This window comes from Lagopus leucura, unplaced genomic scaffold, assembly GCF_019238085.1.
Source record: "Lagopus leucura isolate 7727_CA_CO unplaced genomic scaffold, USGS_WTPT01 Super-Scaffold_100012, whole genome shotgun sequence".
Classification (NCBI taxonomy): Eukaryota; Metazoa; Chordata; class Aves; order Galliformes; family Phasianidae; genus Lagopus; species Lagopus leucura.
This window is the reverse complement of record NW_024962267.1, coordinates 5,524,642-5,551,910: the sequence shown is the minus strand read 5'-3', so window position 1 is coordinate 5,551,910 and position 27,269 is coordinate 5,524,642. Positions and strand designations below refer to the sequence as shown.

The following is a 27,269-nucleotide window of genomic DNA, read 5'->3' as shown; positions in this document are numbered from 1 at the left end:
AAGGAACTCTCTATTATCAAGGTAATCTCATTTAGGTACAATTTTCTCAAGTTCTTGGTGAGCTGTAGGGAGAATTGTAGCAAGGGTGGGGCAAAAGGGTACCAAATAGAGGTAAGAGCACTCAAGCCCTTCTTTTGGTGCTGCTGCCTGGAAGATACACAGAGCAAATCTGTGAGAGGTATACTGGAAGGAGCTGGTGAAGGGCTAAAAGGATGTGTACTGCAATGTCCTGACACCCTGCTATGATCAACTGGGCTGATCCACATGCACTGTTCCCTTTATGATGGATACTTTATTAAGTAGAAATTCTTAGGGAAAACAAAACGAAACAAAAACAAACAAAATCATCTCATTCACTGTGCAAATGGTAACAGTAAAAAGAGAGAGATAAATACTTACAGACATTAAAGCTGGGCTGTCATCCCCCCTAATAAACATCCTAATAAATTTTCAGTCAAGTACAAAGAAGTACGTACACTATGACAACGATACAGTTTGACTCTGGCCATTCTGCTGGGGATTCCTTAAATCAACATACTAATGGACACTCTTATGGGCATTTTTAATAGTCTAATATATTATCAGGATGTAGAATTTTCAAGTATTTTTAATTGATGTGGCTTCTGTTAGTTCTACTGGACAGTCTGTTAAAGTATTTTTCCACTTATTCTAAGGAAATATATACATGCAGATGTGCATTTTTTGCTGGTCAGTAGACACAATTAATGCATATATAAATAATTTTTTATGGTTGTCTTTTCCAGAAGTAGTTATTTTTGTTATGTTTAGAATCCGAGAGCTCTCTTGTAATAATATTTATTTAAGGTCAGAATAAAGGTTATGCTATGGTAGAATACATTCTCTATAAAACACACATGCTAAAGCAGCACACAGTTTATTATCTATTTACATTTGTTTCCTTGATCTTATAGAATTGATATTTGAAGATGCGAAAGTTGATGCTCTATTTATTAAAAATAATTTGAGCTGTTAAAGGGTTTTCATTTTTGTTTGGCTTCACTCTAATGTGCTTATTTACAGAACTCATTTCTTCAGTTCTCATGGATGCATTAAATTTCATCTTCCAACAAGAACATCACTTCCTTTCCAGATAGGCACCATGCTGTCATAGCAGGGGCTGCAGCACAGCCACAGCCAATAACAGTTGCAGACTGATGGATCTCCATGTGGTAGGTCTCCCCAGGTCCTGCAGAAGGTGTTGGGCAGAGGGCAGTCACCTGAGCACTGCTCTGAGGGGACATCGGGGCAGTGAGGGAAGCAGAGCTGCCAGTGGGACCAGCAGCACTGCCTGCCAGCATGTGCCCTGCCACATCTTCTCTGCACAGTCAGATATATATATACCTATATGCACACACAAAAATATATATACACATATCCAGCCGCTGCCTACCTATACCTCAGTGCCACAGAGTGATGCTGAGCACCTCTTCTATGCATCAGCAATGGGCAGTCAAAGAGACCCAGGTATGTTTTGATAAGGACTAAGGAATATAATCGGTGTCTTTTCCTTTGCCCCAAACTGTACATTATAAATCACCAGGGCTGACTGTCAAGAAAAGTGTTTTGCTGCATCTATGCTTGATGCTTATGTACTGAGATACCATTTCCAGATGACTGTCTGAGAGGACAGCTCAGATACCCACCGACAAATGAGACTTGCATTTGTTGTAGTATTCTAGCTCCTATTAGCATTCAAGAGGCTTTTTGGCAGTGTACTCGGTGTACTCACTGGGTCTGCAGTGAACTGTTCTAGTCCATGATTCAAATGATTATCAGCAATAATAGCATTTCTGAAGCAATAGCACTTCAGTAGAAAGACAAAGACCTATTCAAAGAGCATGCTGCACAGTATGGGCTATATTTTGTAACTATTCCTTCTCACATAAATGCTTCTTTAATCTTTGGGCCAGCTGTGCTCTCGTGTTAGCACAGGTCTTCCATAGTGTGATAGAACAAGCATTTAGCTCCATCCATCAATACTTTAGAAGCATACTTGCACCCATGCACCCTCATGCAAGCTTTCTTACAGTGGATGACTTGCTCCTTGGTCAGCAAGTGCCAGCATGTGCAGACCTGTCAGAACTGGGCACTGCATGAGCCTGGTGCTTAGCAGAGCCCAGCTGCAGAGAGGAACCTGCTGTCCAGGAACCAGGAGAGCAGCTGTGCTGATGGCAGGGTAGTGGGAGCAGGTGGGGTGGATTACCCAGATCAGGAGCTACATAATGGCTAGGGGCCAGGGTGGCTCAAGGGTGGTTTTGCTCTGTATGTGAGGGACTCTGTGCTGTTTTGTTAGTTCTCAGGTAATCACTTCTTTTATGAGGTTTCCATTTTTGTCTTTTGTTTGTAGTTTTGCTCTGGTGCTGATAATAAGGGGTGCTTTAGTATGGGCCTAGGGTAAGGGCTCTTGTCCTGTGGGAACTGAAGGGCTGTATCTCTTATGGGGTTTCTGGAAGAAGAGTGAGAACCTATGCTTTTTCCCTTGGCAGATGTCTCATTTTGCGTTCTAGCACTAACTGGCTTGACTGACAGTGTTTCTGGTTTGCTATTTGTGAGGTGCTCAGTACTCTCTTTTCTTGTATGCTAAAGAAGGTAGAGTGAGACTTGATTGACTAGCTCAGTAAAGTAAAGCTCAAGAAAGAGACCTGTGAAGTGTACACTAGGGCTGTCTCTGTGTCAGCCAGCACAGCTGACCGAAGTGGAAGCTGTCATGAGAGAAACACACCTTGACTGTTAGTTATTACAATCTATGGGAGATCCCTGAGTAGGTGAGGGCTAAGCCTTGAGACTGGGTAATACAGTAGTGTTCCTCAAATGGAAAGAATGAAAGCACTGTGTTGTCTTTCTTTCCACAGCTGTCATATACTGCTGTTACTTTGAAAACTTAGTTATTTTTTAATTTTTTAATCTTAGGAGGTAGTTATGAAGAAGGCGAATGAGGAAGCGCTCCTGCTGGGGGACATAAAGCTGATATTTTGTTGCCAGGAGAAATGTGTGGTGAGTAACAGGATCTGAGCTCTTCTACTTTGTATTTACTTTCATTTTCTGTAGTAAAGTATGCACAAGTAAGTCAAATGTATCTACTGTTCCTGAAGGCATAATTAAAAACAGTGGGTCTCACAGAAGCTCTTTTCATTACCATTCAGTGGTAATAGATGTTTATTGACATCAAAACCAGAAACTACACCTGAAGTAAAGTTACAACTGCAGAAAAGGTGTTTGAATGCATCAGTTAAAAAAAAAAAAACAAACTCTAAAAAAAATTATTTCAAACAGGAGAAAAAATGAATAAAATGGGGAAGTCAGCAGATGGAAAAATGTGCAGGAATTTAAGAGCTGCATAGAAAAAATAAAAATGTACTGAATAAGAAAGGGAAAAGAAACATAAAAACTGAATGGCAGTAAGAAAAAAAAAGGGCCAAATTGTCCACTGTTATAAATGTGCACAGAATTATAATTTGTTTGCAAAGGTCTGGACTTTTTCTACAGCGAACTCAGATCATGGGAAGATATAGCCTAGATCTGTTCTTTTTTAAGTGGACTGAAGTTAGGGTTTGGGGAAGTTTTCCAATCCTTTTCTGTGCTGCCTTACTAGTGGGTATGTGTTTGAGGCCTCGGTGCTTTTAACTGAAGATGAAAAGAGTTATACAATGAATATCTTGGGCAAAAGTTTTCTTGGTATTCATTGAGAACTTTTAGGGTGGAAATGGGGAAACAATGAAGTGATATCCACAGAACATCTGGAGAAATCAGGTGAGTATTTGACCAGAAATACTGCATGCTGCAAAGATGCACGCTCTTCTGTGATGCCAGTGATTAGTAATAGAACTTGCGAGGTCTGATTGATGGTTGGACTTGATGGTATTGAAGATCTTTTTCCAACATAAATGATTTTATGATTCTGTATTATGGCATTTGTCCTCATGTTATGACTTTGCTGTCTTTATTTATGAAGAATGCAAAATTAACTGGTTACTGAAAACCAAGTATAAGCTGAAATAAGAATGCCTAATACTGTTTTGGAATACTTTGAGAGGTGAGGGGGGAAATTCATTGTAGGTCTTAAAACTTATTTTGCTAGATCTTTTAAAGGTTTGGCAATCCTGGCAGTATTTAGTTTGTGTAGTAGTAGGAAGGCAGATTCTATCCATTAGGAAAAAAGACAGACAAGTGTATGCTTTCCATGGTATTTATGAATAATTAATCATAGAATTACTTGGGATGGAAGGGACAGCTAACATGACCCAGTTCCAACTTCATGACATGGGCAGGGCTGCCACCCACCAGATCAGGATGCCCAGGGCCCCATCCTACCTGGCCTTGAATGCCTCCAGTTGTGGGGCACCCACAGCCTCTCTGGGCAGCCTGTGCCAGTGCCTCACTGTCTTCTGAGTAAAGAGTTCCTTCCTAACATCTGGTGAATTGTTGACCCAGTTTACATCAGTGGAGGATGTGATACTATTTTAATGTTATCTCTGACAGGATTGCTGTTTGCTGAAATTAATACTCTCAGGAGATACTTAAACTTGATTCCATTTCTTAACGTTATTTACAACTCTGAGCTTGAAGAGGGGGATGAGAAGAAACCAGATCAAGTCCTCTATTAATCTGCAGGTGTGACGAATGTCTTTTGATCATGAGAGACCCTTGTTGCCAGCTTTGTTTTTGTTGAAAACACTCAGTGGGAAGAGATACTTCAGACGCTTTGTTCTGTTCATGTTAACTGTACCCTTGGTGAAGTCAGTGTAAGTTGCATAATCAGTACCAAACCTTTGATTAGAACCTGTGAGCAGTCGTCTCCATTTTCTGATGTATTTAGGAAAAGTTGCCTGATGCTCTTTAAATGTGCATAAAAAGAAATTCCCAACACAAAGAATTTGTGTTCTTAATGACCAAAGCAGAAACTAAAAAAGGAATGCAGGGAATAGGTTGTCTTTTTTAGGGTAGAACCTGATTTAGAGGGAGATGCAGCAGTGTGGATGAAGCCCTGAAACTAAGCGGCTGGAAAACCTCTCTTCCTTGAGTCTCACAGCTGATTGCTGAGTCATGCAGCCAGGACATAACAGCTATGTCCTCAGAGCGGGTCCTCCATAAATTGAAATTCAGTCTGATGGTTGCTATCCATTTGATTGATGTTAGTGACAATAACTGGTAGCACTGAGCTGAGTTTTCTTCTCCAAAATATTCCTAGTTTCAAGCATCTGGGACAGCAAGTACACTGTTCTGGATATATAATAAGGAAAGGGGAATAATGTTCAGTATCAGGTGGGAAACTATATTTACTCATTGAAAGAATACTTCAGTTTAAAGTATATAAGGCTTTAGGTGCTGAAGACATGGAAGACATTCATTTCTACCTTGAGCACCCAGTGAAATACAGAGGATAAGTAGCAGAAGTTGGTGTGTTTAGCTTTGAGGTGATGGTGGGCACTTTTTTGTCATAGAGTGGAAGCACCTTAGTGATTAAGAATTTTTGATTTAGATAAAGAATTAATTGCGCAACTTTCTTTGTGGTGTTATGTGCAGAAATATTTTAGATGTGTTTCAAGCCACTGCAGGCCAGTAGTGGTTGTGATTGAACAAGTTTTTTGAGTTGCAATGTAGTATATAACAGTCATATCTCAGACTGATGAATTGGTTAGGATAAGGAATGTGTATGCATCGTACTTCAAACAATTTAAAAATAGTATTGTGTGGTAATGAACCAAGTTAGTCTCTTCTATTACCTGCCTTATTAGAGTAATAATGTGCAGATCTTGTTTCACAATACTGCTATAACATTTTTTTGACATGTAAATTCACTGAAGTTCTTCAAGTTTGTATTGATTTTTATAAAAAAGAATTGGTTTATTTGACCTACCTTACTTCGATTTTATTTTTTTCCCCTCCAGGAAAATCAATATAATAAAATAATTCTTTCCTGCTGCACTTTTCTTCACTAAGCTCTGTTGAGAACAGTCAGAAAATCTTTCCTTCAATTATTTCAGACTTGTTTGTATTAAATCCTTTCAAAGGGACCCATGTAAATGTGCTACTCTAACAAGGACATCTCCCTATGATAGAAGCTAAATAAAATTTTACATTTAAGGTGAGTAAGAACCAGTTATGGAGAAAATTGTTCAATATATGTTCCACCCTAATTTCTTTTTCCATGCAAAAGCTGCTGCAGCTGTAAAGTAGGAGAGGAGTTTAACAATACAGTATGCATAATTCATGCTTTTGGCCTTCTGTCTGCCTTTTTCTGGAATCCTACATATTTAGATTAAGTAAAATTATTCTTGCCTACTATCAATACAGTTTGTTTTCAAGGAATATAATGCAACATATAACAGACACTACTTGGAACAAAATACCATTTTCAGTTCTGCATGACAGATCCTGGCTTAACATTCTTGGAGTTCTGTATCTTAGAATAACGGGGCTTTGAAAAGAGTTTTTCTCTATATTGTAGTGATTCGCTTAATATTCAGTAGAGTTTTAGATGACTTTTCACATAGTTATTTTCAAAGTTTTGCCAACTGTTAGTTTTGATTAAAGTTCAATTTTACTGCTGCTCATTATTGATTTTAAAAATAATCTATTACTTCAATGCTTTAGATGTTATTTCCATGACCAAAAGCCATTTTCTGGATGGGAGCCTTGCCTTCCCAGCAGAAGAAATGTGGTTTTTGAGATTTCACCACCAAGTATCTTAAATCTCATAGCTTTTCAAGTCAATAATTCAAATCAACGTGCCTTGAAAAGATCAAGGTAAATTATGGACTCTTGGCTTTTGGATTGAAAGTGCTGGGCCTCCTTTTTAGATTGAATTGGTTCTAATGTTATTCAATTTTTTTTTCTTTTGCCTACCCATCTTTTGCTGGAAATAGCTTTGTAAAAACCCAAAATGAAACCAACTACAGCTTTGAAACATTAGAACTAAAAAAAAAAAATGCCCATATAATATTGCCAGTTTGTAATTATACAATATAAATATATATTATACAAAATGAAGTTATACTCTCTAGTTGAAATGTGAATGTTTATCACTTTCTTTATGCTGGTGTTCTGAGTCTTTGTGGTGCTTTTTGAGACTTTTCAGCCTTCAGCTGAGTTCTAAACTTTTATTTAGAATATTATTTATTTATTATAGTATTTATTATATTCCATTCAACAAGGCTGAATTTCTCATTAAGCTTTTCCATAGTGAAGCTTTAGGAATAACACTGGCTTACTCATTGCAACTGAATATTTGAATTACTGAGTTAAAGAATAATTCAGATTCTCCCAGTTGCTTATACTGGGGAGCAGAGTGTGTCAGTTTGAGTGTCGCAGCTGGAACTGATTCGGTCTACAGATGCACCTGTAGAGGTGTTCTTCCCAATACTTTCCAGATGTTTCAGTGCTCCCCTCCTGCTTCAGTTCATGCTTATGGAAAGAAAATGGAAACATAAATATTCCTGCACTTGTAAAATAAAGCAGAAATTCTCCATCCTTGGAGTACTGTAGCTGTTAGTGTTTCAGGCGTTGTAAGCTAGAGCTGGAAGATGGCTGGGAGGAGACTCTCCACTCTTAAAAATGTGAAATTTGCCTTTATCTCTCTGAAAATACTTAACAAAAGACAGGAATTGGTCCCTGATGGTTAATTCACTGTCACAGACAATACCAGCACATCCTTCCTGAACTGTTTTTATTTACCCATACTATTACTTGAAAAGAATAATACTGTGAGTGCAACTTCCCTAGTGGTCTCCTATTTCGATATAGATCCAAAGTCTGAGTTTGAATCAAAAATCCCAAAGTGCAAGTTCTCTTGGGTTTGTCTGCAGTTATTTATATGTCCTAGCAAATGAAATCCAGTGCTGTATCAATTGTTTTATGCATTGCAATAGTGTATTTTGGTTGCAACATCCAAATTTCTAGGAAGACTGTCTATGAAGCAACCATTCTCTATTGGGGTCGGGACTGTTTTTGTAGGAACTCGTTTACTGGTTTGCATAGGCTAAGGCTTCATAGCAGACTCTGTGCCATACAGCATCTCCTTGACAGTCATAAGTGCTCAGCTCTGTGCATGAAGCTCAGATGTACTGCTGCTTCAAGGAGCGTTTTTATGGCTGTCAGGTTCCCCCAGTTTGTGCTCTGAACTCCTGAGCTGGGCAGCAGCTCTCCTACCCATGTTCTCTTGAGCGTTCTTCCTTCTCTGATAAAGATTTTTTTTTTTTTTTTTTTTTGCTTTCAAGGTAGATATCTGTTAGCTGTGAAGAAACTTAAGTATCTGAAAGGTACAGTTCATACTGCTCTTCTTGAAGGTATTGCCTATTGACATAGACTTCTGCAGTAAATATAGAGTAGCACTGAAAAGGGCAAAATATGAAATAGAATTAAATTCATAGTGACCGCAAACAGCGAAGCTTCTTATCAGTGTAATTCCTGATTGCCATCATAATGCAAGTGGTAAAACCTTAGTGTTTCCTATTAATTTGTATGTTTGAGCATATCTCCATTTTAGTTTTTCACTGTCAGCCCTGCACAGTGTTATTCCTTTGATTGCATCAGATGAGCTTTAAGAAAAGGGTTTAGTGAGAACTGTTGGTGATAGGTGGATGGCTGGATTGGATGATCCTGTGGGTTTTTTCCAACCTTGGTGTTTCTGTGAGTCAGTAACTCTATGGAAAGAAATGACTGGTTTTGATTGGGAATTACAGACTGTAAATGGAGTCATCTGTTGGACCAAGGTGAGTTCTTGGGAGAAAGATTTGTTCTTTGCAGCCTTAAGGGTGGAACTGGGGCAGTGCATATGGGCCCAGCAGCAGAGGTTGGTGTTTGCATCTATAGCTGTGAACACCTTGGAAGGCTTTTGCCTAACAGTCCCAAACTGCTCATTTGAATGTCAGAATTGGAGAAAGAAAACAAGAACAGTACTATAACCAAAACAAATAAATGTTTACTTAGCATGTAAAAACATTAGAAGGGTCAATTCCTTGCACTGGAACATCTTGAGTAGTTCTTTGTATAACTTAACAGTGACATTGGGATTTGCCATTAGTGACTGATAATGATCTTATGCAGCCTAACACATCTCATGTTAAGGGGTGACTTGCTCATCAGAGAGGAGTATTCCAGGTCATAGCTAAAGATTTTTGTATTGAGTCCTCCACAGTATCACTGTGATGTGGGACTTAGGGCAGTGTCCAATTCTGGGGCAGAAGGAGCACTGTGTCTGGAGCTACTGCAGATGGAGTCAGGAAGGATGAGATCATTTCTGGAGTTAGTCTGAATCTTGGTCTTGGAGGTGTTTTAGCTCTATTGCCTCTGGTGTACACTTGTTAAGATTTCTTTTTCTCTTATTTTTATTCTGCACTTCTGGAGTTCAGTGGTCTATATTTACATGGAAATCACTGTCATAATTTATGCCACGTGCTTGCTGGATTTAGTACTTTGTGAAGGCAATAATCCTAAGTATGAATAAAAATTCAACACTCTAGGCAGTAGTAGAAGCAATTCTTATATTCCTAATATACTGTAGCATTTTTAAAGGTTTAAAAAAATTGTTTTCAGTTTGCCTTTAAATCGTTTCTGAATGATAGTCTTCAGCTGATTGCTTCCTTGACATCCAAATGACATCCTGTGTTGCACATTCATAATTCAGGGTATGAAATGTGTTGCAAAGGGAAGAATGGAAATTGAGTTTGAAGTTAAATATATTGCTCTTAGGGTAAATTAGCAAGAAATAATGCATACAATCCTAGTCTTTATGTTTACTTAGCACATACACAGGGTAGGAATGAATATATTATATCGTGATGTGTATGTTCTCATACATAAAATGGAAACTGTAAATATTTGCTGCTTTGTGTGTGGAACACCTACTCTAAATAGGAATGCTGTATTTAAATATTCAATTTAACTTCCAAGACCAAACCCATCTTGTGTTTTTTACTGGAGGAGTGAGGCTGGCTGCTGATGAATTTGAAGTTCTTCAGAGTTAAGCCTATAATCTGTACTTATATAAAACTCCATTTGCAAAGTTTCCCCTTGGCTTAGCCCTGTTGATGATTGGTACATTTAAAATGCAGCTTATTTATGTTACAACTCCTGTTGGCATGGATGGAATCAAAGCAGGGCATATGTTTTATAATTTTTGTTTTGCAGAATTTTCTTCTACAAACTATTCTGGTGTGTGTGGGGGAACAAGCACTGTGGAACGATATAAACTTTTGCAAAAACTGGTGGAAGTTTGTAAATACACTGTATTACTCCTCAATGTACCATCTAGATGTCAGCTGGGCTTCTGAAATCAATGTCATCTAGTGAAGCTTATTGGATTGTGAATGCCTAGGAGCAGCTCAGTTTGTGTAAACCAGTGGGTGGTGGCTTTGGTGATTTCAGGAGACAAAACATGTCACTGCCTTGCTGTTGCTGTGAAGGGGGGTGGTATGCAATCCTATTCCCTTACCTTTCATAACCTCATGCTGATACAGGCATTGCTAGCCTGGCAGTAGCTCCAGCAACAGTGAGCCATCTCCTGTGAAGCTGCCAAGGTAGTGGAAGGTTGAAGGGGAGTCACAGGAGCTGGGGAAGGAGTGGGAGTGAGGGAGAAGAAGGGAAGAGACTGGCCCCTCCCTGCCTGTTGTGGCTAGGAACTCTTGGGTCTGCTCACCGGTTTTGGGTACTGCAGTGCCTGGGACATCCGATGGCATCTGAAGAACCAGTTAAAATGCCTGCTTCTTTAATTCACCTTCTGCTCCCTATTGCCATCAGTTGTAAGATTTAGTACTCAGATTTGCAGACTTTTGTGAAGTTGTAAGAGTTTGTGCGTTTTAATGCTCCTGTATGAAAAATGATTGGAGTTCCTTTCTGTATCCATTATTACCTATGCAGTACTGTTACTTTTAGTCCTTGTCTGTTTAGCTGTTTCCTCTTCCTGCGTACAAAGGCTTGAAAAATGACTGTTTTAACAGGATCATACTTCCTCTGTCTTTGCATTCAATAGTTCAGACACAGATTCTGTTTGTGATTTGCAAACTCCAGGAGTAGTAAAGAGTGAAAATCTTTTCTTGGATGTTTGCTTTTATCAAGATTTAACTTGTCTTTTTGCCTATGGTCTTTTGTCTGTAGTTATTAATTATAGTCAGGGAAACATTTTCAATGATTAATTGACTACTGCTTAAAACAATAAGGCTGCTTAATAAGCAAAACAGTGCAATCTTCTGCATTGTCTATTTTTGTGGGATCTTCAGTAACAAAGCTCTTATGCACACTAGCAATTTTTGCACTATAAAATGAGGGGAAAAGTTTCCTGTAGCTGTAAGTTCTTTAGACCTCTCAGATGTTGAAAAATATTTTCAAGATACTGTCAGAGTTCTCAAGGATTAAGTTGAATGGCCTGCAGGTAGTGCTGGCTTAAGCTGAAGCCTGATGAGATAGATGGCATCTCCATGCCACAGACTACTCCCCTAACACTTCCTTTCTATCTGTGTACTTTCTCCACATCATGGACTAGCAGAATAAATATTTTGGCTAGCTGAGAGGAGGCCTGAGGTTGAGGGATTATGATCTCCCACATTCTTTCTAAGATTGCATACCTTAAATAGCTGTACCTATATATTTTACTTTTCATTTAAGTATTTAGTCCTTTATTTTTGATGGTTTTATTTTCTTCCTTTTCTATGTTCATCCCTAACAATTTCTCTATCTTCCTGCTATTTTCCACCCATCTCTCTTAACTGGGGTGCTAATGTATTAAATATGATATTGCAATGCTATTTGAAATCAGGCAAATTGATTCTGTCCTCTCAAACTCAAACAGCTCAACTCCTAGTGATGATGTGCTCATTTCTCTGTCATTTTGACCCATCTTATTTTGGAACAGCACAAGATGAAGGTGTTTGTAGCCGGTGAGTAGGATGAGGTTTTTGTACTGACAGAGACATTTGTGTCTAACACAGTTAATGGCAGGCATGGTGACACCTGTTCTAGTATTTGTTTGCAAGCTTGTATGTCATTTTTAATAGTGTTCTCCATAATATGGAAGATGAAGGCACTAATCTCTCCCAGGAAGGTGACAGGGATGCTATTCATTTTCTTGAGTACTTTTCTCTTGCTGCTTTGCAATCACAAAACGAGCCTGATTACATGGTTTAGAAGCATATTTAGAGACTAAAAGAATCAAAGTTCATCTGCTTTGATGGCCTCTAGTAAAGGAGAGATTCCCTTGGAAGCTCTATGAGTAAAATTATCACCATAATAAGCCCAGACTTTTGTCACTGACCTGACAGGAACGATGGCATCTTCAGGTCCCTAACCATAACCCAGCGAATGCATGTTAAATATAACAAGGAAGAAAACTCCAAATGTACTGTTTTAAGAATATTGTATCCATTTAGTTTGATTATCTGCAAGAAGAAAACTGTGGTCAATTGAGTGTAGCAATCCTTTACTGGGCCAGCATATTTCTACAAGTTTACTGTGAAACTCTGTGAGTACAATAACCAACACTTAAATTCTCCTTCGCCTTGAAGAAGAAAACTTCATCTAATTAAAATAAATGACAAATTGTATCACTTAGTGGTAACTTTTTCATGCTGGGATTGTCCTTGGCATCCTTCGTCTGGTTCCTGAAAGTAATTGTGATGTAGGGAACAACAAAATTATCTTTACAGCTGTGCTTTTAGGTCTCTCTGTAAACTTTCAGATAATCCCTAATAGACTGCAGATGCTGCTGCTTATCAATAAGATTGACTTAAACATCTTAAATCAAACCCTCAATTAGACTAAAATTGGCATTGCTAATATATGGTAGTAATAGGGTGGAAACCTCATTTTGTGAAACAATGATTTGTACTAGTTTGCAAATTAAACTTTTAGCGTTATAATTGGCCTACTAATGTACTGTTGTTAATGCCTGAAGCAAGTTAAGTTGATCTATTGATAGGCAATAAAACTCACAGAAATAAATTGTGAAAATAAATAAGTTCTGTTAAGTGTGGGTTTTTTTTTTTTGTTTTTAAGTTAAAGCCAAATAACTGGTTGTTAGAAATGGTCTGAGAGTATATTACTTGCAATGTTTTGTAGCTGTGATGTGGAGGATGGTGGTGTTAAGACTTGTGCTGAGTGTAGCCAAAAAATGATCCATCCAGGATTTTCCTTTAAGATCTGTGCATTGAGGGTAAGCACAAATATTTTAATATGAACATCTAAGTATGGTGGATGCCACCAGCATTTTTAGGAGGAGGACTAAATGTATGAATGATGATGTGTTTAAATTTAAGAAGTTCACATAGAGGCCCCTTCAGTCAGGTGTCTGGCAAAAAATTGTCCCTATTCTTGGCATTCAGTGTTGTTGCATTCCAAAATACGCATCAGACATCAGGGAGGACTTAAATCCACAAAGTGATTGTTAATGTGCAAGCCATGATGAGGTTTCCTCATGCTCAAAAAAGAAAATTGTTTTGATCCTGCAAGGCAGTAGCCCTTATAGGAAGCTAAGAGCTCCTCACTGGGCTGCATAGATAGATCCAGTGAGAGAGAGGCTGTCGGTAGTCCAACAAAATCTGCAATCATCTTTGTTGTGTTACCATTTCCCTATAATACAGATCCATAATATAATAAACATCCATTATACCAATGCTGTGAACACTATAGATGTATTAAAGAACATTTTTTGATTAAGAATGTTTGAAATGAGAGCAAGTGACAATATTTCGATATCAGTGCATGGAAGTTGTCATACTTAAAGTAGTACTCAGAAGAATGAGAAATCCTGATGAATTGCTTTCAGTTTTAAATTTGTATAGTCTTAAAAATAGGAATTATTTATTGAAAATGTAATTCGTGTAGTTCAGTGTATTAGTTGTCAATGCCATGTTTAGCATTAAATTAAAAATACTGATCTTTACTTTCTGTTGACTTAACATTGTCACTTAATTGGAAGAAACTTCCATTGCAAATCCCTAACATAATGAATTTTGTTGATTATTTTATTTTGCCACAGTTCCTTACCTCAAATATACTAACTTCTATGCTCTAGGTACTTGTACCTTACAATGAAATGTGTTTAAAACAAACAAACAAAACACAAAGAAAACCATGGTGCATTAATGCCAGTTGTTTGGATTTCTGCATGCTGTCATAACTAACCAGGTGAATATGTGTGGGTAGGGAAGCATCTTTGGGAGATGAGTTATGACTTCATTGAAAAAATGTATTTCCTTTTACAATGCAAGCTGTCCCTCAATGCTGGCAAAGATCTTTCAAATCTTTTTCCTAACCCTGAAGGTAAAATTATTATGGAGGTAAAAATTTTAAGAAATAAGTTTCATTCCCAATAAATAAGTTAAAACATGCAACAGACCTAGCAGAACAGGTGGTTAGGAAATGGGAAAGCTCATACAGAGAGTGTGAAACACACGCTGGTAGACAGAATAGTGAAAAAGAGGAGGATACTAAGATTATCTGGAGCACATACTGAAGTCCTTTAGTGCATGCAGGTAAAGAGAAAAAAGAAGGTGGCAAGTATCCTGAAAGGCACTTTCAGGGTTTGTTTGTGGTCCGAGTACGGACTTCCAATTACAGAGAATACTGTGGGAAAAAAACACAATTTCTGTTCTGTGCTGGCAACTTGCTCTGTTTCTCATCTGACTTTTTTACAGACAACAGGTTCCTGACTGATCACCCAGAATTTCTGGTCACAGTGCTGATTTCAGACAGTTGCACTGAGGTGAAAAAAATGTCATAAACCTTCCATCAGTACAAGAATGTGTGAACAGTCCTTGCGGACCTGATCAATGATTCATTACAACCACTTATCTGTCTCTAACAATAGTCTTTGCTACAGTTACAGAGTTACTAAATAAACCTGGACCAAGAAATCCTGAGCAGAAACTGGTAGAAGACCCCTTGTCATTAAACCTATAAATTATTTTGTTTTTCTAAAATTATTTTGTAAATTTTGCTAAAGTACTGTTAATGTATGTTCAAATAAGGGGGAAACATAACAAAACCCAACTTCCGTTCTGACTTGATTGGAGCCATGTCTCTCCTGGTGGTAGTGATTTCATTCCAGTAGTATTTTGGTTTTGGAGTAAAATTTTCCTTCATCCAGAGAATATCAGTTCTTTACGTTACTTGAATGTATAGCCTTGTAGGGTTCCATTTCCTACTGTGCAGTCTTTGTAGTCTGTGATGTTATTGGAGTGGCATAATTCTCATTCAAAATAAGGGGCAGGCAGTAACAACAAACAGCCAAGATGCTGGCTGTGACAATTACAGCTGGAAAAAACCAACTCCAATGAAGATAAATCAGGCGGGAATAAATTTCTCATGAGTCCTTTAGAAACTTGCAAAGAGTTTTACTGGCACGCTTCTGCAAGTTAAAATGCTAACATAGTGTTTTTCTTTATCAGCTTTGAGGCAGGTATATAATGGTGAAGAAGTGATATAAATGTTTGGAGTGGGATCTGGTGTGTGCTAATTTTCTCTCTTTTTATTTCCCCCAGAATTCTCTTATTCAAATCCTATGGGACTAAAGCATAAGGGAAGATTTGCACATTTAAAAGTAGAGCTTATTCTATAAATGTACTGGCATTTCAAACAAGCATGTTGGAGAAAGGAGGTGGGACTAGAGGGAAGGGAGGAGCGAGCAACAGGCTGCAGGTATTTGAAATGGTAGCTCAGAGGATTTCCAAATGCAAATGATGTGACTGTTGCGCGACTCACACTAAACAGTAATAGAAGTGGAGGTGATGAGAGAATGGCTAAAGTTAATGGATTGTTAAAGTGCATTTTGGAAATGGGGAAGAGCCATGAAAAAATAAATCAGGGGAAACGAGAGCTAAGAGATGCACGTGTCCCAAGCAGCTCAGTGTGTGCTAAATGTGTGTTCTGGAGATGGGGGGTCACCAGTGTTAAATGGTGAAAGGCATTAGCCAAAATGGGGTATGACAGAGGTGCTTAGATGAGGAAAAGTAGGACACAGTGTTTGAAGTAATGAGGAAGAAGTGTTAAACATGGTCATTTTTTAGATCTGCTAGGCTAACGAGTTCAGCCTGGAAGCTGTCCTTCAGAGCTGCTGTTCTCCAATCTGATGATTAAAATTTTCCAAGAATGTACAAACCTTGCCAATGCCCTAAGCTCATCATGAGCAGGGAACTAATAAAAACCAAGTGATTTCTATTCAGTAATTAAGTGAAGTGAATAGAAAGATGTTAGGTTTGAGATGGCAAACTGAAATGGCTGTGTTAGTGTGGCTGTTCCTCAAATGCTAGGAATGTCACTGTTGTCTCGTGTACCATGTGAGATAAAATCAGACGAGGGGGGAGAACTGTATGAAACACTAGCAAGACCTGTGTTCTGAGATGGAGAAATTACTATTTCATAAGGAAGAAATACAACCAGAAGGGTTTGTTAAATAGAGTGCTAGAGAAGTGTGGATTTCTTATTCTTCTGTTTTAGACCTGGTTTTTACAAGAATATCTTTTTCTCAATCTGAGTGAAAGTATAAAAGAAATAAAAAATAAGGAGCTGAAAAAAGGTAGCAGTTAAAATGTGAGAGTTGAGTACTTCCTACCATTTATCCGTAGGAAGCTGGAGGCTGTATTCAGCCAGCTCTTTGTGTGGGACCTGGAAATGGAGAAGTGTCTGAATGCTTACTGCAGAGTGCATCTTAGGTTTGTGCTAGCTGCTGCAGCTCTTTATTGCCACTGTTACCTTTCTCTTTGTGTGCGTGCAGTATGGAAGTGTGTTAGGACAGCCTAAAGAAAGCCTAAGGGACAAATTCTACCTTCTGATGCCCTGCTAATACTTAGTAAACAGGAGTTTTAAGTGTTTTGTTCTAAAATATGAGTTATGGCCTTAAATAGATGTGCTATGTATAGAGTTTTTAAGAAATCTTATGAAACTTCACTGGTGTGTTCTGGTCTTGTTCACTATGATAATCACAGAACTTGGCAGCCATAGGGGCAGCCCAGAAGTGTTGCACTGACATGTTCAGCATCTTGCTGTAGTGTTTCCCTGGGTCTGATAATGAGTGTGGCATTCTAGTATTGCCTCTGATGAAAGGAAAGCTTCCAAAAAATACGCAGTGTAAATTAGTACCAACTTATCTGCAGGCAGAAATGTTCAAAGGACTGCTAATTATAGCTGTGTGTGTTATGGCTGCGTGTGCTGAGTGCCCAATTGCACTGCTGGGTTGCAGGTGAGAGCTGTGCTAGGAGGTTGCCTTGGTTTGGAGATGGACTCGTAAGGAGGTGTTGGGCAGTCTATACAAGAGTGTGCCAAATGTGCTCAGATTCAGATAGCCTTAATCTGCAGAAGTTATAATTTCTGTGCAGACATAAAAGCCTAATCATGCTATCTAAAGTTAACTTATTGGCATATTGGCACTGCTTTTGGAAGAGTATGTCTCAAACTTACCGATCATGGATGGATGCACTGCAAGCCAGGGAGACCAAATCTTCTGAACTTCATTTTTTTGCAAGTGAAAGGACACAGCCAAGGCTATAGAAGCCGATAATTTCCTTACTTGCACCTTTTAATAACTGGAAGATAAGCAGCCTTTAATTTTATAGTTTCTCCTTCGAGATGATGTTGCTCCTGTGTGTCTCAGGGTTCGTCTCTGAAGCCATATTGCTTGCAAATGTTTTTCCCAGTTCATAGCAACCTCTGTGTAGTCCTTACTTTTAGTGCAGTTCTTGATACTGCTCTCCATCCTTATGTCTCTTGGCATTTATGGTGCTGCAACTCCCCTGTGGCCTTGCTATGTGCCTGTCTGTGTGCCTGCAGGTGTCTCCTTGTCTCCTGCTTTTATGGCCCTCTCTCGTCTGTCTCCCAAAAGCCACACAGTGTGTGTGCACAAATGTAATTCATACAAAGTACTGCTTTCCAGTTCAGATTTATTTATGAATTTTTCTAAAGTGGGTATTTATAGGTACTCTCTGTTTAATCTTTCATGCAGTTGGCGACTGCTGCTGTTTTGGTGTAGCGCCACAGGAGTAAATGAGGTCTTGAGTGAATAACTGCACGTCACCCTCAGCAGAGCGGTCCTCGTGTACTTCATCTGCAAAATATTCATACAACTGGAAAGGCAGCATCATAGCAACCAGCAGAACAGCTGAGCCAGGTCAGAGCACTGGCATCAGAAGGCTTCTGTAGCCATCTCAGATGTGTCTCAGCCCATCTCTTGCACTTGCTTCCCAAGTGCATTTGCCTTGTGGGGGGAAAAAAAAAAAAACCACACAAAAACAAACAAAACTTAAATGGTATCAGTGTCTACAGAAATATCACTTCAGCATCAATATGTAAGTTTCCAATCTGTCATCGTCCCATGTCAAATGGTGAATTCTTTGAGCTCTTACTAATTTTTGGCCATCTATACCACTTATACTCCACAATTAATCTTCAGTTTGGGCAGAAAGGATTTGTGAAGATTCATCTCTGAATCTTGCTGGAGGTGGGTGAGGGAAAGAGATTTAGATGTATTCCTGAAATGGGAGAGAGAGACGGGAGAAGAGAGAAACAACTTTGGGGTCTGGGAGTGAAGAGGCTGTTCTGACAGGGAAGAGGCCTGAAGAGAAGTAGATATCTCTGCAAGTCAGAGGTGTCTGAGCAGGACTTGGGGAAAATGAAGCAAAACCCAGCCACCTTAGGTGATGGCCAAAACCATAAATCATTCTTTAGTGACTTGTATACAATTAATTTCAATCTCAGTTTCTGAGGTGCATGGGATAGAGACAAGATCTGCGTGAGTTCAAGAGGAAGAGAATTACAGTTTTGACATGCTTTCCTGGCTGACCATTACCATTCTGAAATAGTCCAGACTAGATCTATTCATTTTGCATGGTTTTCCGTATAGTGTGAGGTGCTGTCTTAGTTTCCTACATCTTCCAGGCAAAATGTGCAATTGTCATTTCTTCCATGTGGAGAAATACCTCAGCTGCTGAAGAGTTGAGTCTGGGCTGACATATGCTTGTTCCTCTCCTGAGAAAATACCATCTCCAGAGGGGCAAATAAAATGAAGGGAAGGTGAAAGTTTAATAGTTTAAAGTAGGCCTCATGTCCTTAAACAAATAACTCTCTCAATCAAAAATGCAACAGAAAAAACTCAATCTTTCCCCCTTTTCCATTTTCTGGAGGGGAAGTGAGGAAAGGGAGGAGGAATAAATACTGCCAGGAAAAAAATTGCAGATACATATTTGGCAAAGAAGTCCTTTTTTTCCTCTCCTGTGTCTCATGAAGTATGAATAAAAACAGCACTCACAGCCAACCTGTTCTATGTTAGCATATCTACTTTTTCCATTATGCTCAGTTTTCTTAAGAAAAAATATTCTAATATAAAAACATATTCAAGTGATGTAGCATTTCAGGATTCTACAAGCTGGACCCATCACCTGTGATTTTCTTTTCCTTAGCTCTAATTTGCAGAGTGGCGATCTCTCTCCACAATGAGAATTAAATGCTCCCTTGTGAGTACTCCTTAGCTCTTAGGCAGCCACCACAGTCTCTGATTCCCCCAAGGAGCACGAAGTGAAAAAGTAAGAGGACCATCTTTATTAACAATGTAATCTTACCATACATAATAAGCTAAAAATTGAGATGGGGCACTTGTAGCTGAATGAGCTGGGATTGGTGTAAGGGTGTTTTGAGCTTCAGTATCATTATAAAATAACACCCTGTAGGTAGATGTGAAATTTAACTTCATGTTTGCCAGTGGTCTATAAATAACTTCTGCAGCTTCCTTTTTAAGCTGTCTGTGCATTTTTGTGTCACTTCCAATTATTGTCATGTTGGCTGTTTTCTAAAGCTTTGCACTGAATAGAGAAAGCCAAATCCCTTTTACCTTCCAAGAAGTGAAGAGTATGTGTAAGTGGGATTAGTGACAACCAAACCTAGTCTCAAGATGCAGAGGAGTTTGATCCAGATTATGAGTACTCGTTGCATTTGAGCACATTCAGGTCCTTGAAATAAGTTTTCTCTATCTAATACTTGACTTGAGTTTGTCTAATATTGAGATCTTGTTCTAGTAGTGGATGCTATGTTGATCCTCTTCTAATTGCTCCATTACATAAGAAAATACTAGCTTTGATATCTAGCACAAAAGGCATTTGTCCGCAACTTTATTTGTAATGGATCAGTCTACAATTAGTGCTAGACTTGTAGCTGCTGTCGTCTTATGGATGAACGTGGAAAAAGTGCTTTCACTTGTTTTCAACAATAGTAATTCCTGTTCTTTGGCACTCTGCTGTTCTCATGGTACGCAGCAACTTCAGAGGGATTGTTTGAATAATATAATGGTTCATTTGCTGTCCTATTGATCAGTGATTCATCAGGGAGAGGATAATGTTTTGTTGTCAGGTAGGTGAGATGGCTGCCCACATGAATAATGTGATTTGTGACTAATGCTGGCTATGGACAGTAAAGAAAAAAGTTGAGGTTGCTTTTGTCTTGCTGGCTGTTGTACCTAACTAGTGCTGTATGAAATCATGTCCACCTGCACACATTCATCTTTCTCCGTGGCTACTGCAATGAGCACAAAAAGCTTGTCTCATAACACAAGGATCTCTTCTGATCTTGTGGAAACCAGCTTACTCTCTGATGCTCTGTCCCTGTTACCAGGAACCAGCTATATTATTAAGTTGACTAAACTCAATACACGTTTCATAGCCTCAGAAGTCCTTTCTGTTTTAATAAAAACACAGAAACCAGGTTTACTTGACCTTTTATTTGTATCTCCTTTTTTTCCTGTCTTCTATGGTTTTAGAAGAAAGCTCAGTTCCTTTGTGTCTGCATGTGCTTACATAAGCTGAGAGGGATGAGGACCGTTTGCGTGAAAAGAACAGTAAGAAGAGCTTATTTCTTTTACTGCCAGTGGGTTAAGCCCTGCTTTTCACTTGGCTGTTGCAGTAGTGACTTCTGTAACTGAAACTTTAGAAAAGCTCTTCTGTGCTCTGGAGGCTGCTGTTTGACTGTCACTTTTGGGGCTTGAATGGAATCAGCCATTTAAAGATGCTCATCATCCTGGAGGGGAAGAGCCAAGGCAGACCTTGAGATGCAGCTCAACAGCTTACATCAAGCTTGGTTCATGTGAATCATGAATTAATGTTTAACATATTAATATTGTGAATCTCATAGGAGAAACTACTAATCCTCAGGTATCTTTTCCCATTGTTAATACTGCGTTGCTACTGATGCTTTAAATACCACACCTTTCCACAATTTTTTTTTTTTCCCCAGAGATATTTTTGTGCTTGAAGATTTGGATTTCAAATGGCATTCTAGTTAGGACTTTATGACTAATTTCAGAGTTCAGTAATAGCAGTATATTTTTTCAGTGTGTTTATTCCTTTATTCTGATAGGTCAAGTGGAGGAGAAAAACACCTATACATACAGTGCACATCACTGTTTATTGTCTGCTAGAAATAGAACTCATAGAAATGGCCTTTTATGTATCTTCATTATAAAATGATGTTTTCTCTAAATGGTTAAGTTCAATTTCTAAAGACAGGATTTTTATAAATTTTTTTTCCCTCCAATTATCATTTACAAAGCTTTTTCTGTGCTTTCAGAATATTGAGATTATTCACTCAGTCTAAAAACCCTGTGTCCATACATAATTGGAATAATTTTCATCCATTGTTATTACTCGTACATATGAGAAAGCGGGCTCAGTTGTTGTCTGTGATCCTTTCTGCTCTTTAGAAAAAGGCCTCAGAAATTACCAGGTCAGTAAGTTCATCTTCCGAAGTTGCTTGCAAGTGCTGTAGCTTTAAGTGCTTGTTTGAAGGTAAGAACTGTATTCTCTCACTGTGTGAGCAGTATCATACTGTGAGATTTACAAGCAAGCAGCTTAATACCTTCCCCAGCATTATCTTCAAGGTATTCCACAGCCTTTATTTTCCTTCTTCAGTAAATAAGGCTGCAAGTTTCACATCGAAGTGCTTAAAATTAGGCTTTTACATCTGTAGCTGGGCTTTTAAATAGCAGTGTCCGCATTCCCAAAAGTGAAACCAGGTTGATTTTGAAAGCCTACAGAAGAATTAGATAAACAAGTCGAAGCAGACAGCTTTGGCTTTATTTTAACCTCAAATGTAAGGTTTTCATGGAGGTATTTTCTTCTAATCATGGGGAGCAATGTGGTCCTCTTCACGTAGTAGCAAACTCCGAACTAAACTGCTTCTGTGCAAAGAATTGGTGTCTATATGGCCACTGAGCAGAGCTGTCAGATTTTTAATTGCCTTTAATATCTTAGTTATCCCATGCTGGTGCGTCAGGACTGCGTGAACTACTCTATAAGTGAAATGGATTCTTTATTCATTATTCTTCTTTCAGAGTTTAAATTATCTCTGAAGTTTGAATGATTCAAATATGAGGAAAAAAACAAACAAACAAAAAACCCGAAACTGTTGCCACCTTTTAAAACTGTTTCAGCTGTCAGGGTCACATTGCTTAGATCCATGATCAGTCTCTGTGTCGCGTAGAATGGCTGGGTTGTAAAGGACCACAATGATCATTCAGTTTCAACCCCCTGCTGTGTGCAGGGTCACCAACCGCCAGACCAGTGTCCTGCCCTTTGTGATGCTCAGGGCTGGCAGATTCCCACAGACCAGCAGCCAAGGAACAGGGATGGCACCCCATAGTCTGCTTCATTCCTCCTAGACCAAAGCTTGACTTAGACTACTGTACGTCTTCTCGGTGATAGCTGGATTGGATCCAGTCCCATGTGCATGTAACTGCCCATGCTAAGCAGCCCTGTATTACTTCTCTGTGCCAGCGTTCTCTCAGAAGGTAGATTTATGACTATGTTTGTCAGTACTCTGGCTGGGTCAAAATAATAACCTTCCCTTGTAAGCAACAAAACATTGTTATTATATGGAAGATTTCTGAAAGAATAACGTGGAGTAATCAGCATGGCCACTGTACTTAGATGTAATTGCAAACAGGTGCCCTGCTAGTTGGGCACTCCTTTGTTTTGCCAGATAAATCCCACATTGCCATGTCTAAGTGAGATTGGCTCAGTGCACGCAGGAAAAGATTCTTGCCAGTCGATTTAATCTCCAGAAAGTCATGAAAACCCTTGATGTTCATCCCCTGTAAATTACCATTCTTGTTATAGCCAATTCAGGATACATGAGTAAAAATAACTGAATGTTTGTAGCATGTTTTCAGATGAGTCCACTGTATATTAGAATAAACATCTAGTGTTCCAGAGATATTTAATTTATTTCTCTGAATTAACCTGCAAGAAGAGCTACGCATCTACTTTGTGTCCTCCCATCACTCATTCAGCTATGGAGGAAGTGGCGTTACTAAGGTGGAGAATGGCACTTGCATTCTTGGGTAGCTTCAGCAGGCAGCTTTACTTCTGCTGCTTTCACAGGGGACATGAGGTAATGGAGAGAGATGAGCCAAGCAGAGCATCAAACCTCATGTGTTGCTGAGGTTGGTCAGAAATATATTACTTGGAAACTGGACTGCATCATTTCAGCACTCACCGGACCATCCATTGCAGTTCAGGAAGCGAAGGATGATATCTGCTGTATTACCTGGTGAGATATTCCCTCCCAGATCTAGGGGGACACAGGTTTTCTGTCCCTTTTCTTTCATTTAATCTGGTTTTGTCTTGAATATCTCAGAATTAAGGTGTTTCAGGAAAAAATAATAAATTTAAAAGTACTTTTTCTTCCTTGAATATCTACCCATAGAAAAAAAAAATGCTTTGAGTCCTTTATCTGAACGAGTTGATAAGCTTAAGGAAGGGGCAACTGAATCATCTGCCTGCAATTGTTTCATTAGGGAAATTAAGAAGTCTTAGGGGTAAGGTGGGGGGAGGAGGTCCTTGCACAGAGGGAGCTGCTCAAAGAACATAAGATAGCTAAGGCTGAGTGGTTCTTGCAGTAGAGGGCTTTGCTAGCGGAATTCCACAAAGCTGTGCTGTGTGTAAGCATGCTTATAAGTGGGCTTGATAAGTGGGGAGAGAGGCCAGGTGACTAAGTTTGTTGTTGATACAAAATTATTCAAGGTAGTGAGGGGGAGTGCAGGCTGTGAAGAATTACCCAAGAATCTGAAGGGACTGTGCGACTGGGCAATAAAATAGTGGATGAAATTCAGTGTAGAGAAACGTGAAGTGATGCATGTGGGGGAGAAAATAATCCTAGCATCACATTTAAATGATTGGCTCTGAGCTGTCTGATGCTACTTTGGAGTGAGACCTTGGCTTATGATGGATAGTTCTGTGAAAACATCAGCCTGTGCTCAACTGCAGGCTAAAAAGCAAATAAAATTTTAGGAATTATGAGGAAAGGAGCAGAGAACAAAACAAATACAATCGTTATGCTACCACATAAATCTATGGTTCACCTGCACCTTGGTTATTGCACACAGATCTGACTTGTTCATTTCAATGACAATGCACTAAGACTGAGAAGGTTCAGAAGAAAGAAAAAAATGTAAGCAAAGGGCTGAGTGTTTTGGGTCTCTTACATGGGAAAAAGGCAATAGGAAGTGATGTGATAGAAGTCTACAAAATCAACAGATGGAGGGGTAGATTCATCACTGTCAACTTCAGCATGCAGCTATGGGCCACCAAATGACGCTTGTAGACAAGAGGTTCAGAATAGGAGGTCATCTTCTAAAGTGAATATTATTTCTTGCCAGAGGTGTGTAGAGGCTCTTGGGCATATTGGGCAAAGGACTGCTAGATATATGAACAGCAGCAAGCTGGAGAAATCTCCTGAAAAAGTGTTGGAAAGTTTTAAGTTCCAAGCATTACGTGTTTGCCTGTTCTTTCCAGCATGCCAGCTGTTGGTCTCTAAGGTGGAAAGTGCATTTGAGATGAGGGTCAGCAGATCAACTGTTCCTTCTGTGTTCCGTTCCTTCTGTGACATGTATGCATGAAGGCATTCCATACATTGAATACCACCAGGACTGTAATCTTTTCTTGCCCGTGACTGCATGCAAACATAACAGAAAAAGCAGCCTTGACAGTGCAGCAAACCAGTTATTCAAATCTAACAAAAGCTGATCATGTTAATGCATAAAAAAAATGCTCAGAGAGCAAATTCAAATGTGATTAACGCTGGAATCTCTGAGTGTATGTTATATGTTAGGGGAAGAGAATGTATACCTCATGAATTCGAGTAGCATTCAAGGGCATCATATAGTTATTGAAATTATGCATGAAGGTATTTAATGGTGGGAGTCAAAGATTTTGGCTGGATCTCTCTACAAATATATTGAGTTGTAAAACTTGGAAGAATAGTAAATACATCTCTCCTTTCTGTGTTTCAAGCTTTTTCTGAAGCCAGCTCTCTATTTACATTCACTGCTTGTTCTGGATATGCATGTTCTTTTCACCATTTATTTATTCAATTAGAGAAGTGTAGTATTGTGAGGAAGAGTGAATAAATGGTATAAAAAAGTAATGGTTGTGGTGGATCAGGTTCTCATTCTCTTACTTGTCTTCCAAGGAGCACAGTGATTTACTTGAGCAGTTGTTGCTTGAGTCTGAAGAGAAATTTAATAGTTATGAATGAGGAAAACAAAGCAGTGTAATGTGTATAGCAAATAAGAGAATGCAAAATTTAGGAAGATACAGAGTAAGAAAAAGAGATGTGCACAAGAGTTAAGTGTATAAAACCAGTCAAACCGTAACTGAGGTGAGTGAAGAGTTTCTTTGAATTCTCCTACTATTACGTATTTCATGTCTTCTGTTGTCCAAATAAAAAAGCATCTGTTGAATAAAGTAGACAGATGAGTACTGAATTTGCTATTTCTAAACCAGATATACTTGTACTTATTTATTTCTTTTTATACACTTAGGAGAAAAATCATAATTTACATTCTGGGAGAAATCCAAATGATCTAAAATGTCTTTTCTGTTATACAAAAGCCTGTGAAAGTATTTCTGGTAGGGGTGAACAGGGTATTGATAAGCAGAAATAAGAAAATTTTAAGTGTGAGGTGATTACTGGAGGATTGATGGATGCTGGGAAGGGTCCTGGCCCAGCATAGCTGCCCTCCTGTTCAGGGGTGAGAAGAGATGAAGGATGGGGCCATATGACTGTGTATGGGTGCCCCAGCAGTGGGGAAGGGGTGGCAAACTGGAGGTGGGGATCCTACACTAGAACAAGGAGCACTTATGACCAGGGCCGACACAGGCACCCTTTCTGCTATCTTGACTACTGTCTGGAGAGGTGTGTAGTGACCCCCTGTCCAGCATGAGCTGTGCCATGGGCTTTAGTGAGAAGCATCTCCCTGAGACCATGCAGAAATTTTACAAAATCCTTTTGTCCCTTTATCTGAAAGTGTGAAGTGCTGTGGTACCTGTTTTATGCTGGAGGTTGTTGATGTCAAAATTTGAAAGATTATGATGGGCATCCCAGGTGTGGGGGCTGTATGTTAAATGTGCATGGGGAGGGGAAAGGTACAAATCAGATGGGTAATTGCTAAAAACATCTAAAAATTGACTGCTAGTTTCTTCAGTGGAAGGTTCTATATGTTCTAACAATATAATTTGGCATTTGAATGAAAAAATAACTGATTAAATGTTAACCAATACATTAAATTGTTTAAAGCATAAGTTGATTTAAAAGTCTTACTTTGATGGAAAGACTGAAAGGACTTGGGTTTTGCAGCATTTCTGGGATATTCTACCCTCCTTTGCTTTCATGAGGAGAATTGCTTTACATGTATTAAGCAAGAACTCTTACTGAGTTAGTCCTAAAATTGTCTTCCTGATCTTAAATCTAGATAAAATTCTGTAAGAGATCAGAAGGGCATAAGCTTTTCTCTGTATATCAGTAAGCCTATTTTTCCAGCTCTTCTATACCTGTTCCTTGACCATAGAATAGAATCATAGGATCACCAAGGTTGGAAAAGACCTCCAAGATCATTCAGTCCAACATTCCAATTACTGCCAACATTCCCTCACTAAACCACATCCCTTAGTGCACATCTAAACATCTCTTGAACACCTCTGGGGGCAGTGACTCAACCACCTCCCTTGGTGGCCCATTCCAGCGCCTGATCACTCTTTTGGAGGAGAAATTCTTCCTAATATCTAAACTGAACCTTCCCTGGCACAACTTCAGGCCTTTTCCTCTTGTTCTATTGCTAGTTATGTGGAAGAAGAGGCCTCACCACAGTCTCCTTTCAGGAAGTTGTAGATGGCAATGAGTTCTCCACTGAGCCTCCTCTTCTCCAGACCAAACAATCCCATTTCCCTCAGCTGCTCCCCATAAGACCTCTTCTTTCAAAGTAAACTGCAAGGTGAGGAGCC

At 39.0% G+C, this 27,269-nt stretch overlaps 1 long non-coding RNA gene across 1 annotated transcript in view; it reads left to right on the top strand.

The window, feature by feature from the left end:
• Positions 1–2,274: 2,274 nt before the first annotated feature.
• LOC122182052 overlaps positions 2,275–27,269 on the top strand; it is a 52,889-nt gene continuing 27,894 nt past the window's right edge. Inside the window, exons 1-2 of the long non-coding RNA XR_006179688.1 lie at positions 2,275–2,321; positions 2,932–3,015. This is a non-coding gene — a long non-coding RNA (uncharacterized LOC122182052). The remainder of the gene's footprint in view (positions 2,322–2,931; positions 3,016–27,269) is intronic.